General features: G+C 40.5%; 1 protein-coding gene across 4 annotated transcripts in view; it reads left to right on the forward strand.

Moving 5' to 3' along the window:
• Nucleotides 1-16,467, forward strand: part of JAK1 (Janus kinase 1) — a 128,253-nt gene that overhangs the window by 8,385 nt on the left and 103,401 nt on the right. The window contains exon 2 of one of the 4 annotated variants that reach the window (XM_017877191.1): nucleotides 1,262-1,345. The exons of the other annotated variants lie outside the window; for them this stretch is intronic. The gene's annotated coding sequence lies outside the window, so the exon portion shown is untranslated. The remainder of the gene's footprint in view (nucleotides 1-1,261; nucleotides 1,346-16,467) is intronic. 4 annotated transcript variants of the gene reach the window in all.

Genomic DNA, 16,467 nt, shown 5'->3' on the forward strand with positions numbered 1-16,467 from the left:
CCCGCCTCGGCGTCCCAAAGTGCTGGGATTACAGGCTTGAGCTACCGCACCCGGCTGGAAATTTAAAATAATCTACCAAATATGTATCTTCCGAGAGAAAAATCTTGTTATTAAACTAGTTTGGTGCATCACATACAGGGATGCGGACAAATGCAATTTATATTATAAAGAGGTACAATGGCTTTTTTGCCAGGTGTAGCTGCAAACCCATTTTAGCACTAATTCGCATTAGACTAAAAAGTAATATGCATAATGTCTTAATATTCTGACTGATTTTGTTCAGTTAAAACCATTCTGTGAAACTTTAGGCAAGTCCATAAATCACAGCATATTGGTTATCTTTTTGGGAAAATCATTTGATGTATGGTGGTAACTCCAAGGAACCTCATGTTTTTACTTGTGTGGAATGACTGTTCACTTGGGTTGGTGGAAGCAGGAGGAAGTCAGAGGAAGTCATATTGGCCCAAACATAAATTGTAAGCCCATCTGATGTGATTTAGGAAGCAGGCGGCCACTTACCATCTATAAGCTGGCTGAAATACAAATGCTGTTAGGTTTTCATGTTTGTTTCTTTATTCCGCAACTCTCTGTAGATCTCACATGTATGTGAGACAAGACGGGCTTGGCTCCTGCCCTTAGAAAAGTTTCTTGCTTGTTGAAAAAACAATTCAGCAATTGTATTACTGTTTGTTACAATGATGCTGAGTACCAGGAGAGATGTCAGAGGTGGGCTGTAAGAAAAGGGGTCTCTGCAGTACTTTCATACATGGAAATCTGAAGGGTGAAAGAGCTGTGCTAAGAGAATGAGGAGGATTTCCAGTGAGAGGCAACAATATGTGCCGAGGACCTATGGTGGGACCAACACCCTGCAGCTGGTGCGAAGAGAACAAAGGTGGAGGCTGGTGAGGCAAGAAGGAACCTGGTCAAGCAGGGCCGTATGTACTACATTACTTTTGGGCCTTATAATGCATTAGGGGAAGCTGACATTTTTAAGCAGGCTTATAACATGATGAGATTTGTGTCCCATGAAAAAATGGAAGAAGGATCCCACCCACTCACTGCTGCCCCTAGAGCACCTCTCTTTCCTCTTTCCCTTCGTTCTGCTGCCAAATAAATGCCTTGAAACCCTTCACTTCCTCTCACCCACTCATTCTTTAACCCTTTGCAAACTGACTGCCACCTCCACACTCATGAGACTGCTTCCTTGAGGTCACCAGTGACCTTCTTGCTGTCACATTTTAACACCTTTTTTCTGCCCTAGTTATCTGAAACAGTTCATGCTGCTGAAAACCTCCTTCCTGGCAGATGTCCCTCAACCCTACTGCTGCCTGGCTTCTGAGACACAGTAAGGACTTCCTTTCTCTGTGTGTCTCTGTTCTCTTTTTGAGTGTCTTCTCTTTCTCTCACTTCTCCTCCTCCCCAATGAGGATGTTTCTAAAGGTTCTGTGAATGGTAGATCTTATATGTTGCGAAAATGGTGCAGATGACCCACTTTTGCCTGAGCTCCAGTTGTCCCTTTTTATTTATATTCCTTCCTCTCTGCTCCTTACCTCCCCCAAATACTGGTTGCACAGTTTCAGACACTATTCAAGGCACTGGGGACACTGGGGAACAAGAGAGGAAAGGTCCCTGTCCTTAAGTAGCCAGCAGTCTAAGATGTTAAACACATTAATAAACAAGATAATTTCAGCTGGTGATAAGTACAGTAGAGAAAGTTAGCAAGGTATGGGTAGTGAATACTTAGGTTGAGGGGTTAAGAGAAGGGCTCCTGGTCTGGGAAAGTGACATTTAAACTCAGCCTTGAAGGACAAGTAATGAGTAGGAGCCAGGCAGTTCAATGATCTGTAAGAAAAATGTCCTAGGCAGAGGGGATAGCCAGTGCTGGGCCCCTGCAGTGGAATGAGCTTTCCATTTCACACTGGGCTGCCTTGCTGTATGTCCTTTGACACCTCCTGTTTAACTGCTCCAAGATTGATACCATCTTTCTTTCTGAGCCATTGTCATAATAATGGATGATTTCTCTGTTTTGGGTTCATACCATCTCTATCCACCACCCTGAAAACCCTAGGCCAGCAGGGTGTGGGCCTCACAGAAAACTTTTGTGAGGGGAAAGACAGTAAACATTTTCAGCTTTGAGCACAGAGCGGTCTGTCACAAGTATTGAATCTGCAACTGTAGCACCAATGTAGACGTGTAAACCAGTGAGTGTGGCTGTGCTCCAATACAACTTTATGTATGGACACTGACATTTCTGTTTTCACTTGTCACAAAATACTTTTCTTTTTTTTTCCCAACCATTTAAAAATGTGTCAACTTATTGGCTGTACAAAATGGGCAGCAGCAGGCCAGATTTGGCTTGCAGGCCAGAATCTGCTGCTCCCTGCTTTAACCCTGATCTCTCCCTTTGCTTTTGCTCCACCCCACATCCTCCCCAGGGCCTCTCAGGGCTCCCTCCCTGGTATTCGTATTCAGCACCTTTGCCACTCACTGTCCCCACTGCCGCAGCCTTCCTTTGGCTTTCTTTACCTGAGTGATCTATCATTGCTCACTCTGTGTCCATGTGCACACATTATTTAGCTCCTACTTATAAGTGAGCGTATGTGGTATTTATCTTTCTGTGTCTAACTCCTGATCACAAGCCTTTAGAAGCCCCTATTGCCTGTAGAAAACAATCCAAGCTCCACCTTAGTCTGATGGTAAAGATTCCTTGTGCTAAAACCTCAATTTAACTTTCTAGTATACTCTCCTGTTTCTCTCCTGCTACACTGTCCCAAAACAGATTGTTCATTATTTTGCTTTCAGGTCCCAAATGTTTCCCATGATTTTCTGTGTTCTTCCTCGTTTAATGCACTTTTCCCATGCTTCATGCTCTCCATCTGTCAGAATTCCATAGCTTTCAAGGCCCCTTCAGATGTCCCTGGTCTCTTCCTCTGCCCCTCCCTACCCTAACAAGCGGTGTGTATACACATAGTCCTCTGGTGGTGTGTAATCCTCTGTTCCAGCACGTCATGTTCTGCTTTGTGCTTCAGTTCTTTTGCAGACACAACTCCACCATGTAGTCACGAGGCCCTTGAGAGCAGGAACCATCTCTTTCATCGTAATGTTGCCTTCCCAGTAGGCACACGGCTATTTATTGAATAAACACAAATCCTATGTACACTTGTTCAAATTGTACAAAATTTGCAGGAGAGGCAAAGTGGGAACATTTTACTGAAGGGAGTTTGGTCAAATTATATCCTTGATTCTTGTATAAAGTGGTACAGTTTTGTAAAGGATCATCAAGTATTTTGGAAGACTTGTTGGCTCTGCCAGTGGCTTAGATAAATAAATCGGGCAAGTTATTGACCTCTCTCCTCAAAGAAAAAAATTGATATGCTTTCTTTCATATAAGGAACAACAAAAAAAAGGTGATCTGTAACTCATTGTGTTTCCTTGCTAGAAAGCTCAAAGATAAGTTATTTGCCTGTTTTTAGTTGCTATCCAGTTTTCTTACAATAATCTGTCTGCCTCAGTCTCCTCATCAGATTACTTATCACATGTGTTAAATCCTTCTTTTAATTGATGGTTCTGTTGTCTAGATCTTTTACATTTATATAGGTAGCCTCAACTCTCCTTTGTTTGGAGAGGGGCAATAGAAATATAAATAATAAATAGTTGCCCATTGGTTTCCCCAACCTGTGGTGACAACAAGATAATAAAACAGATACTTACCCTATGTAAAGCAGGCAAAAAGGCTTTGGGCCAATATGGGAATCATGATGTGGGTTTGGTGGAAAATGAGCAAAGTACCTTGTAAGGATCTGGTAGTCTGAAAGTTAATGCGTGCTTGGGGTAGGTCATGTCCTGCCAGGTCTGTGGGATTTGTGACACATCATCCCACGTGGGGAGGAGAGTAGGCAAGGGCGTGAGACTATTGATTAGTAAGCTTTTACTGTGTCGGTTGTTGGGTTATATACTTTGCATTTGATATTTAATTTAATCTTTGTAATAGCCAGAGACTTGGATCTTATTGGCATCGTTTTCCAGATGAGCAAACAGAGCTAATAAATGGCAGAACTAGAATTCAAATCTGAGGCACTCTGGCATTGTAAACGACAACAAAACATGATTCTACTCTTCAGAGAGACTTTTTTCTCGTGGATTGTCACCTGTCCTTTTCTTTCTCTCTCTCCTGACATTGGTATTTAAAATGAGAACCTAGGAAACTTGTTTCTTCTAACCTAGTGTTTTCGAAGCAGTTTTAGGTCCTTGGAGATGTGCCTTGATGCATCTATACAATATAGTGTTTGGTATTGTTAGATATAAAGAAGACGTGAGGCTGGGCACGGTGGCTCATGCATATAATCCCAGCACATTGGGAGGCCAAGGCAGGCGGATCACTTGAGGTCAGGAGTTCGAGACCAGCCTGGCCAACATGGTAAAACCCCATCTCTACTAAAAATACAAAAAACAAGATTAGCCAAGCGTGGCAGCACGCACCTGTAATCCCAGCTACTCAGGAGGCTGAGGCAGGAGAATTGTTTGAACCTGGGAGGCGGAGGTTGCAGTGAGCTGAGATGGTGCCACTGCACTATGGCCTGGGGGACAGAGCAAGACTCTGTCTCAAAAAATAAAAAAAGAATTGTTTGTTTTTTAGGTTTTGGGGCAGGGCAGTTGGGTTCATTTAGCTGTCCTAAAGAAAGTTTGTTATATTTTTTGTGAAATATTTAGTTTAAAAGTTGCATTGCTATTTTTGACATTTTAAGTCAGATGAGATTTACTGTTGCTTTATATTACCTGGCTGTTATATAACATGTCCCATGTTTACCTGTGTGAGTCTGAGCATACCAGATGTGCTGTTATAAAAAGCGTGCTGGACTTGGAACCAGGAGGAGCTGATGTGAGGCTGTCGTCTGCCACTTACTAGCTCTGTGACTTTGGACTCATAATTGAGCCTCAATTTTTCTCAAGTGTAAAATGGACTTCATAGCACCTGTCACAAAGAAAGTTCTGTGAAGCTTAAATGAGGTAGAACCTACAAAATAGCTTCAAACAGTGCCTGGGATCCAGCAGCATTTAATGAAAGTTACCCACTGCTACCCCAAATACTGAATATTGCCAGAAAATCTGTAAATTGTTACATAATGTTTACACCTTTATAAGTGGTAACTTTATAGGTAAATATTATTCAAGTTATGAACCTCTGATTTAGGAAACCTCCTTATGCAAATGGTTGGCTTCCCACTACAGAAGCATCATAATAAGATAGTGGTTTAGACTCCCAAATCTGCAACCAGTCTGTGTGTTTGAATCATGGCTTATGATTAATCATAGCTGAATTATCGTGGGCAAGTTATTCAACCTCTTTGTGCCTCAGTTTCCTCATCTGTAAAAGGATAATAGGATAATAATGGCCCCTACCTTATGGGATTGTGAAAATTAAATAAGAATATGTGTTTATGTATGTGTGTGTTTGTCTATATTTGTACCAATACCCTGTTGGAGTTTCCCACTATTATTTACTGTTCCTCTTCTCTTTTCCTCCCTGTGTAAACAGCCCATAAGTTATCTGGAAGTTCTCTACTATCTCCCTCTTATCTTCTGTTACTAGAAGACTCCTTTTTCTTCTGTCTTTGGTCCCGTGTTAGTTGCTTCATTTTGATTGAGGCTGTCTTGTTCTAGTGTGCAATACATTCTCATCGATCCCTTTCCTGTACATTTCTTGCCTAGACACTTTGAAAAAGTGTTTTTTGTTTTGGGTGGAAACTGAACATTTTCTAATAATGAGTCATAAACCCAGCCAGGTGTTAAGGATACTCTTACATCAAGAAAAATGAAAGCTATACAGTCTCAAGCAAATGAAAAAACTATATAAAATGCCTAATTGTTTATTGAATGTTTACTCTGTGCCAGAAATTCAGATCAATAAACTGAGCCTTAGAATGGTTGAAAATGTTTAAAGGTACCTGGCTTTTAAGTGGAGGAACCTAGATTTGATCAAAGCCAGGCCAGCCTGGCCCTTGGTTTCACAATCCCTAAGCTCACTTGCCTTAATAAGGCCTCCAGGCACTGCCTCAAGACTCCATCTGTACCCCTTATGAACCTACACTCTGCTTTCCCTCACACTCCTGCTTTTGAGATGGCAAAATCACTTATGGTTCTTCTTGGCTGCAGTAATGTTTCCTACTCTTTTGGCAGGGCAAATGTATAGTGTTTCAGATACTTTATGTGTTAAATTGGCCTTTTGTGTGTTGGCTTGGAAACAACCACATTTACTGCAGTGTGTCTGGGGGAAATATGCGCCAAGTTTCAAACAACCAACTGGGAATGAATTCTTTAAGAGGCAGAACTTGTTTATAGCTAAGGGCTGCTAGTGTATTTATTTGAGTGTGTTACCTGCATTGGTATGCTTTAAGGGCTTATGTGTCATGCCTGAAGTGACATATTCTGGAATGTATACATTATTGCACTTAGTTGGTTAACTGTCCTCACTGTTGCTGACCTTTGTACACTGACCCACTGCCATTGCGTTTGGCAAGTAGTGGGAACCCTGAGAAGAGACTTATTTAGTCCTCTTTAAAGATCAATCGTTCTTTATACTTTTCTGTATGCTTGATATATTGCAATTAAAAAAAATCAGTGGAGTAAGGATCAGGCAACATTGAAAGAGGAATTCTGCCACACAGTTGCCAGTCTGATGAAAATACTGCTTATGCTAGGTCGAATTGAGACTTTGAAAGATATTTGGGAGCCAGACACTTACGAGTACAGGAGTACACGTATTGCTTTGAATATTGGAAGAAAGCAAAGCAGTCAAACAAATTTCTTCTTGGCTCAGAGTCTTATTTACTTTTCTCAGGTTAGAATTGATAGCTCTAATGGTTTTAAGAAGTCATGAAGAAGAGGCCCACCATGAACCTGAATTTCTGGTTCTGAGTTTATAGGCATTGTCTGGTAAATACTGTTTACGGGTTATTAGCACACAATGATCATAAAATCTTGTAATACTATTAAGAGGTGTAAGAAATTGAAGTCACCTGAGACTACCTCCTTCTGATTTTACAGTGGAGAAATAAAGGACTCAGAGCTTTTAAGTGACTTGCCTAAGACCTGTCTGGGTCACTACTTTAGGGATTGTTTTTTTATCCATCATCATGCTGGATTTGTTACTGAGCAATAAAATGGTACAGAAGGTAGTCACATAGAGAATTTAGGAAATAAAATACTCATTTGTTCAAATACTTCTCTGGAGGTTGAGATATATCTATGGATAGAAGATTTAGAGGTTATTTAAGAGACATTAGGATTGTCTAGGGTCCACCGCTTACCGTGGGGATTCTGAAGCGCGGTGTCTTATGAGAGAAGAGAGGTCAGGCTACTTGGTGAGTGAGGTGTTCTAGGTGTTCAGTCCAAGGGCTGGCTGGATGACTAGCACTAAACCTGTGTGGATGTTTGTTCAAACTAATCAGCCTATGATTAGTTTGTTCCTAAGAATGATAAAACTTTGTTCTAGTTTTTTAAAATTGTAATAATAATTCTGCAAGCATTTAATAAGAATGCTTTCTTTAATGTTGACTTTTTTTTTTTTGAGACAGAGTCTTGCTCTGTCGCCCAGGTTGGAGTGTGGTGACGCGATCTCGGCTCACTGCAACCTCCACCTCCCGGGTTCAAGTGATTTCACTGTCTCAGCCTCCAGAGTAGCTGGGACTACAGGTGTGCGCCACCACGCCCAGCTAGTTTTTGTATCTTTAGTAGAGACGGGGTTTCACCATGTTGGCCAGGATGGTCTCGATCTCCTGACCTTGTGATCTGCCTGCCTCGGCCTCCCAGAGTGCTGAGATTGATTACAGGTGTGAGCCACCGCGCCTGGCCTAATGTTGACATTTTTTTACTCCTACGCTAAGCTTTTATGTTTTTACTTATTCTCTTCTAGTCTTTATCAATAATGTATAAATATGTACTGTATTATGTAATTTTAATTACTGGATACGTATACCTGTCTTCTTTCCTTAAACTTTTTTATTCTATTGTAGTAGAGTCTTTGTAATAATCATTTTTTGAATGGCTGTGTAGTATTTAGTTGTGTTAATGTATTTTATTTTTCTTAAGTAATCTATGATAGAATATTTAAGCTATTTCTATTTTACAGAATATTGTAGGGAACCTTTAAAACACACAAATAGCATTTTTCTGCTACTGATTGCTTTATTAGGATGAATGCATAGATTTACTGTGTCAAAGGTTATAACCGATTTTATGACTTTTAGTATGTAATTCTGGAAAATTAAACAGAAACCTAAATCACAAATGGCGTTAAACATTGGCAGGAAGCTGCTGATTTCCTGACTGTTGTACAGGCAACCCACTGGCAAGTAACATGTCAAATACTGACCATTATAATTCCTTATCATAGGCAGATACAGTTTTCTTCAAATGACATGAAAATAATTTATTTGCTTTTGATGCTTTTTTTCATTGGGAAATGATATTCTGTAAGTGCAGAACGTGCACTTGAATGTGAAGTTGTAGTGAGGATTTTATTTTATTTTGTATAACTTAGTTATAATAAAGGAAACAAACTTTATGTCACTTCTAGGCTGATGAAATACCCTAGTAAATGCAGTACATTTTTGCATGACTAATAGGAGTAGGGGCGGGGCTTTGACTTTTACATCAGTCAGGTTAAATTCACATAAGTTAGCTGGTTTCCCTAAGAGTGACGTATTGCCTTTTGCTTAACTTTTTGTTAGTTGGGAAATGTATTCTACTTTGATGACTGGTGTTTTTCTGCTTAGTGGGGATATTTTCTGTGATGCCAGGATAAACAATTCTATAATGCAGATCTGAACACATCACTGCCTTGCTTAAAATCTTTCACTAGCTGCCCTTTGCTGTTAGGATTAAGTCTATCCAAACTCCTTAGCATGGTATAAAGAGCCTCTCATGGTCACAGCCTTACTTTCCTTCCGTTCCCATTCTTGCAGTCAGCACTCCTGTCCTGCTGACCGTTTTTGGTTCTTAAATATGTTGTGGTCTCTCTTACTTCTAGGACAGTAAGTTCTGTAGATTCCTTGGTGAGTATACAGCATTAGAGACTGCAAGAATTCTGAGCAGTATTTTTAAGGATTAGATTTCCATCCAAGTGCCATTAACATTCTGGGCTGCCACATTCCAAGATTTACTCTGGAGGTGTGAGGTGGAAGCTACGTTAAATGGCTGGAAGATAATCCTGTGGGAGAGATAAGCTTTGTCATTTTGTTTTTACCAGGTGTGTTGCCGTGAGCGTTGAAAAGCCTTCCACGAAAAATAGAGTCTTCTTTTTTCCCCCATTATGATTAAATTACTGGCTGCTAATCTTTCATAACGAAGAGAGAAGCCCAAAAGCAATTTCAGAACATGCATCTCGTGCTGATTAGTGGTTATAGTGATTTCACATGGATAGTATTCCTTGTGTTTGAAAGTTATTTTATTGATCAGATCTGCTTCTGTGAAATCAACAAGGGTAGTTTATCTTTGCAAAAACTTGTGACAAGCTTATAGTTACACTCCTTGGGGAACACAGTTCACATTTAAGATTTTGCCTTGGGCACCTCTGTTCAGCTTTATGCTGTGTCTTTCAGATTCTAGATAAGAAACTGGTTTGACATTAATATGTAGCATGATAGCTTTTTAGATATCCTTTTTGCTTGCATTAAGTCAGACAAAATCTGCAGAGCCTAGCACCATGCTCTGTATATGAGCTGCTTTCTCCGTGTGTCTTGGTTCATAGGAGAGTCAGCATACCTAGGCAGTCAATAAACACTCATTGATGAGATTTGGATTTAATAAGTTTAAGCTTGGTCAGTAATTAGTGGGAACCAAACCAAGGCAATCTATAGCACATGGAGCATTGCATCAGAGATCTCAGTTCTTCAAATAAGGCACAGATAAAGGATCTCTATGTATTATTACCCTCCTGTTCTTGGACTCAATTGTTCGAATGTTTCACCCAAAACCTCAATTTCAGGGTAATATTTAGGCACTCTCTTCTATATTATACCTCAGGTAATTTGGAAACATTTGTATTTCCAAATCTATTTCTGTATAAACTTTCTATGAATTGTATATCTCTCCCTCTCTATATTACATAGTATAGATTTAAATTGAAAAATTCATTGTTCCCTTCAGAGGTGTAAGAGTATTCTGGCTGAATTGGAAATGTTATGTTAAATTTGAAATTATACTACCTAAATTTTGGACTTGTGTACTACTGTTTCAGTAGAGATGTATGATACTGCGGATAAAGTTCCAAAACAATCTGTGGTGAGAAAATTCTTGTTCAGGTACCTGTTGTTCAGTGAAACTGCTTTTCTATTGGGTATCTGTATTATTTTTTGGTTAAGTTAAAAAAAAAAGGATTTATTGGCCTATTATTGCCAGCCTGCATTTACTTATTTGCAGAAAGGGGGTTGGTTTTACCTTCTAGGGTTAATTAGACTATTAAATGAGATAACATGTGCAGAACACATAGCCGGTGGTAGGTGGTCAGGAAGTGGTTTCCTCTCTCCTGTCTTCTTCCAGGGGAATAGAAGAGGATCACTGTGTGAGGATCCCTGTATTGTTCAGCTCTGATGCTCCTTTCGCTGTGGGTGGTAGATCTCACTGTTAACAAGGCTTTCTTGGCAAGCATTTTTAAACTTTACATTTTCTTATTTTTATTACTATTATTGTTGATACTTTGTTTGGCATGGGTACTGTATTTACATGGTTCAGAAAGCAAACCAGGACCAGGTACCATGGCTCATGCCTGTAATCCCAGCACTTTGGAAGGCCAAGGCAGGTGGATCACTTGAGGTCAGGAGTTTGAGACCAGCCTGGCCAACATGGTGAAACCTTATCTGTACTAAAAATACAAAAATTAGCTGGGTGTGGTGGCAGGCACCTGTACTCAAGAGTATCTCAGCTACTCAGGAGGCTGAGGCCAGAAGATGGCTTGAACCCTGGAGGTGGAGGTTGTAGTGAGCTGAGATCATGCCACTCTACTCCAGTCTGGGCAACAGAGCAAGACTCTGTGTCAAAGGAAAAAAAACAAAGAAAGAAAGCAAACAAGTATAACAGGGTACAAATTGAGAAGGCTTGCTCCCATTTTTGTTTGTCCATCAACTTAAGCAGAAATAGGCAGGATTCCTACTGAGAAGGAGAGTGCCTTTATATCCTTGGGAGTCCGTGAGCCATGGGTCCTCCCCCAACCCTTGAACATGGTGTCATGTTTGAGAGACCTTTTGATGCCTCTAATTCTACAAATATTTAAGTCTTAAACTTAATATTTGATGTATTTGTCATTTGAAATGATAGGATGTTTATTTTAGTCTATGATGTAAGATGGATTCTAATTTTATTATTTTCTCTGACTATCCAGTTGTCCTACCACAAAAAGTTATCATCTCCCCACTAACTTGAAATCCATGTTTTTACAAATTGCTTTTTTTTTTTTTAAACACATTTGAAAATTTACACTAAAACTATAAAAAGGGCATTAGAGTCACAAGGTCCTAGCCCTAGACTGTCTTCAGACAGTTGATGCCAGTGAGACATTGAGGAGGTGGTCTAACCTCTTCTTAGACTTGGTTTCTTCTGGGAAATCACACCTGACCACCAATCAGGGTGTTATGGTCATCTAATGAGGTAATAGGTGTCAACTCTGAACCTTTATATGGGAAGTAATGTTTATAATGCTACTAATTAGGAGAGCCTAGATCCATTGCTCACAGAATCATCTGACATCCCCATTTCATTGAATCTAGGCAGCAGGGTTGATGGCAGCCAGAAAAGTGTGCCCTGGGGGCAAGCATGTCTTTAGGGAAAAATGTTACTGTCTTTCAGATAGTCGCTCTCCAAACACAGTTGCTCCAGCAAGTCCTGTGAAAAGATTGCTTGAGCCCAGGAGTTCAAGGCAGCAGTGAGCCATGGTCATGCCATTGCACTCCAGCCTGATCAACAAAGTGAGACTCTGTCTCAAGAGAAAAGAAAAGAGAAAAATGCTAGATGGATCTTCAGTTTAGTTTAGTTAATTAAGTATTTTAATTATTAACTATTAATTATAATATTAAGAATGCCAGGGGAGGGCAGAGACCTGTGATTCTGTTTTGGAGGGGGGCACTAGAAAATAGATCCTGAGACACTGTGGTGCTGCCATCTACCGCTACCCACATCATATCCTTATGTATACATAAAATATTAAGAGAGACTTCATGAGGCGGTGTTTCTCAGTTTCTTTTGTAATGAACTCTACTTTTAGTTGAGAAACATGAAAGTGTATGGTTTGGTGTTGGAGAACGAGTTTACTTACTAGTTTGATTTACAGTGAATACTGTTCTTGGGATTTATAAATGGTATTAGTGTTGAGAAGTAGAGGAGATAAATAGTTCTGGTGTCAAGGCAAGCGGAGCAATAAAATGAAGCTGAAACATGACCATTAAGCCCGAGCCAATCAGATCATCTGTGTGCCTTAATAGAAGTCTGATGATCTTGGTTCAGGTCTTCACTTAGTTTATGTAATAACATGGAATCAAGAGTTCAGACAAGTATAAATGCTTCTGGATATTGTTTCCTAACTACACTTAGTTTATAGGCCGGAAAGGTTCTGCTACTATCCTGTTATTACTGGAGGAGTCATTGAAAAGAACCTTTCTGTTGTAGTGGACTGAAGACGTGAAATCACACAGTACATCTAAAAGGTTTCATCAAAGTTGTTCTTTACTAAAGAGTATTTTTTTATATCTTAGTATAATTGAACTTTTTAAAAAAATAACTTTTTTTTTTTCAGCCATGAAATCATATTCTTTCTTAGCATTAAAGATTTTGACATTCTCCTTTGGGAGGCCGAGGTGGGGGGATCATGAGGTCAGGAGATCAAGACCATCCTGGCTAACACAGTGAAACGCCATCTCTACAAAAAAATACAAAAAATTAGCCAGGCATTGTGGCTGGGTGCCTGTAGTCCTAGCTACTTGGGAGGCTGAGGCAGAAGAATGGTGTGAACCCGGGAGGTGGAGCTTTCAGTGAGCCGAGATTGCACCACTGTACTCCAGCCTGGACGACAGAGTGAGACTCTGTCTCAGGAAAAAAAAAAAGATTTTGACATTTTCTGTTCAAGAAACTTTTACAGTGAGAAAAATTTAGTGTATCTCAGACAATGTTGGAGTGATCAATGGGTGGGTTTCCTTGTTCCAAGGTAGAATAACAAATGTTCAGTTGAATTGTTGATGGATCAGTTTGACCCAGCTTTAAGGATATGTCTGAAAAACTGAAATAATGAGGTCAACATTTTCCAGGTTTTTTTTTTTTTTTTTTCTGTCATTCTGTGATCAACTAAATCTGCTTTGGTTTTCAGTTACTAATCAATGTTCCACTAAAGCCTATTTAGAAACTTTATTTTGAAATGATTATAGATGGACAGGAAGTTACAAATATAACCCAGAGAGGGTCTGTGTTGTATAATTGAACTTTAACAGTGATACGCTCCTTTCTTCCTAGAAAGGCTTTCAATTTATGGAAAAATTAGCAAAAGTAAAAGATGTTCGGCATTGGGCCTCTGAAACTTCTTTCGGAACTAGTGTTTTGAATGACTCCATACAACTAGAATAATGGCTGAAATTGCTATGGTGCTGATCAGGACTCTGACTGTGGCCCTAGCATGAGATGATTTTCTTGGAAGTCAAAATACTACTACAAGGAGAAGAATACTGTGGTGCTCTCTGGGGGTTGGGGCTTGTGCCTCTGGAGCCTTTGAGTTTTCTGTGGGTGTAAGTTTTGCAAATGGTCCTGGTAGCCCTGAAGCTAGAGTTGTCAAAGTAACAGGTGGTGGCTGGTATCCATCTTGGCAGTGGATCAACTACCCAAATAGCCAAAGTTGCTCAGTCTATATGAGGTCCTGTAGACCAAACTGGGAGTGGGGAGGATTATCCCCATACAGACAGTTGGTCCTTTTTTTTTTCTTTTTTAAACAGTCATTTGAAATATTTTCTATAGAAGACCTAAGCTTTAGACATTTAGGATGATTTAAAATGCACTGCTTTGTATTCTTTTTCATATATATTTGATTTATTAATATAAAATTGCCATTTTGTACATAAAATGGTCAAATGTTGGCAATTTCATATGGTGCAACCTACTGTTTTCTGCTATCACAATGGAAATTCTCACAAACGTGGGATAGCATGTTTCAAAGAAATGTTGGCTCAGCCTCTTCATTTATGGAAGAAATGTAGCACTTACGGTGTTCTAAGTAGATTAACTAACTTAATCTTTTTACAAGCAAATGAGATAGGTTGGTCCTAGTGTTTTCCCACTTTTTAGGATCACAGAGCTAGTGAGTGATAGAGCTGGGCCCACACCCTGGCTGCTGGTCACAGGGCTGTGCTGTTTCTCAGCTCTTGTGTTTGACCTCACCTCTCCAGTCATACTTGTGGAAGTCCTGGGTGTCTAGACAGGTGATGGGTGAGTGACATAAGGTACCTGTCTTTGTCTTCATGGAAGAAATAACTGGATTTCCCCAAGAATGAATTAATTCTTCCACAATACAAGAGAAATACAGCTAGAGATAGATTGATCCTCAAGTAAATTGGTTTTGTAAGTTGATCATGAATCTTCCTGAAAACTGCTGTGGCCTTAGGAACACTAGAGGGTCCTGCTAGTCGACATTCATTCATCTCATGAACACCGACTATGTTCTAGGCACTGACTGTGAGAAATACAAATGAGTAAAATATAATCACAGCCGCCATGATAGTCTGGTGGGTGACATTTATAATACAACGTAAGCTAAGGTTGTAATTAATGTGTTTAACAAAGTACTGTGGCGGCACAGAGAAGAGAGTGACTACATTTGGAGTCCACAGGACTTCACCGGAAAGGCGAGGCATCTGACCTGGACTTTGAGAGGATTAACCAGAACTCTGTAGGTCCAGTCTTAGAGGTTTAACAAGGATACTTCTTTCAGGGTGCCCACCAATTCCTACTTTGCATTGGAGGGTGCACTGTGTCAAATTTGTATTCTTATCTTAAACACCAAATACTCTTAAAGTCCATCCATGGGCCTGTGGAGTTGAGGGTAAATGTAGAGGTTTATCGGGCCTAATAATGAAAGTATGGGTAGTTATTGCCATGGAGGAGGAGGGTGAATGTTTTGTAGAGTCCATTCCAACTTTGAAATTCCGATTCTCTGATAAACTCCTACCTCTCCTCTGTTGCTTAATCTCCGATCTTGAGCCTGGAAGGAGAGTAGGCAACTCAGTCAATGAGGGAGTGTTATTTAGTAATTGCACATTGGCCTCTTCCTGCTGGATCCCATATTGACACTGGAGTAAGGCTAGAGACTAGGAGACAAGGCCCCATGGGAACTTTGTGAAATGGAGAGGGGCAAGGGTGTGTCCCTGGACCGGCTGTTTCTGGGGCAGCTGTCCTAGGTGTTGAGATATACACAGGTCTGTTCTAAGATGTTCCTACTGGATCCTGTCAGGGTGCACTCTAGCATTCCTGGATTTATTGTGCACCATTTATGGCTCCACAGTCCACTAGATGAAATTGTGAAGACTCAATATGGTGGCTCTCCAGGGACTTTCCCTCTTTTTCTCCCTTAGCATTAGAGATGACCCGTCAGCGTTGCAAGCAATTCTGTGGTAGCACATCAAGTATTCTGTCACAGCTGGAAAGGCTGGATAAACATCAAGGGACTGCCAAGACCAGACTTCTCATTCAGTCTGAGTAGGAGGAAAGAGGACAGGTTGTTGGAGAGTTGGTTTAAAAATGAATTATGGGCTGGGCGTGGTGGCTCACACCTGTAATCTTGCACTTTGGGAGGCTGAGGCAGGCGGATCATGAGGTCAGGAGTTCAAGACCAGCCTAACCAACGTGGTGAAACCCTGTCTCTACTAAAAAATACAAAAATTAGCTGGGTGTGGTGGCACGCACCTGTAATCCCAGCTACTCAGGAGGCTGAGGCAGGAGAATTACTTGAACCTGGGAGGCGGAGGTTGCAGTTAGCCGAGATCATGCCATTGCACTCCAGCCTGGGCAACAAGAGCGAAACTCTGTCTCAAAAAAAAAAAAAGAATTATGATCGGTCTTTCTCGTTTCATCATCTGATGGGTGGAGGAGGGAAAGGGTCAGAAATATTTATTTTAATACCCTCCCAGTATGAATGAGTGATTTTGATCCTAGTTTTAGGTTTTAATGTGGTGGATGTGAGATTGCAAGTAGTTTAATTTGTTTGGCAAGGTCATCCCCAAGGATGTCCGATGCATCTGCATTCTTGTTCTAGATTCCATTCTAGCCATGTGTTTGTGAAATGAGGAGGGGCAAGGGTGTGTCCCTGGACCGTCTGTTTCTGGGGTACTGTCCTAGGTGTTGAGATACACACAGGTCTTTTCTAAGACGTTCCTACTGGATCCTGTCAGGTTGCACTCTAGCATTCCTGGATTTATTGTGCACCATGTATGGCACAATAAA

This window comes from Rhinopithecus bieti, unplaced genomic scaffold (assembly GCF_001698545.2).
Source record: "Rhinopithecus bieti isolate Rb0 unplaced genomic scaffold, ASM169854v2 scaffold_6380, whole genome shotgun sequence".
NCBI lineage: Eukaryota > Metazoa > Chordata > Mammalia > Primates > Cercopithecidae > Rhinopithecus > Rhinopithecus bieti.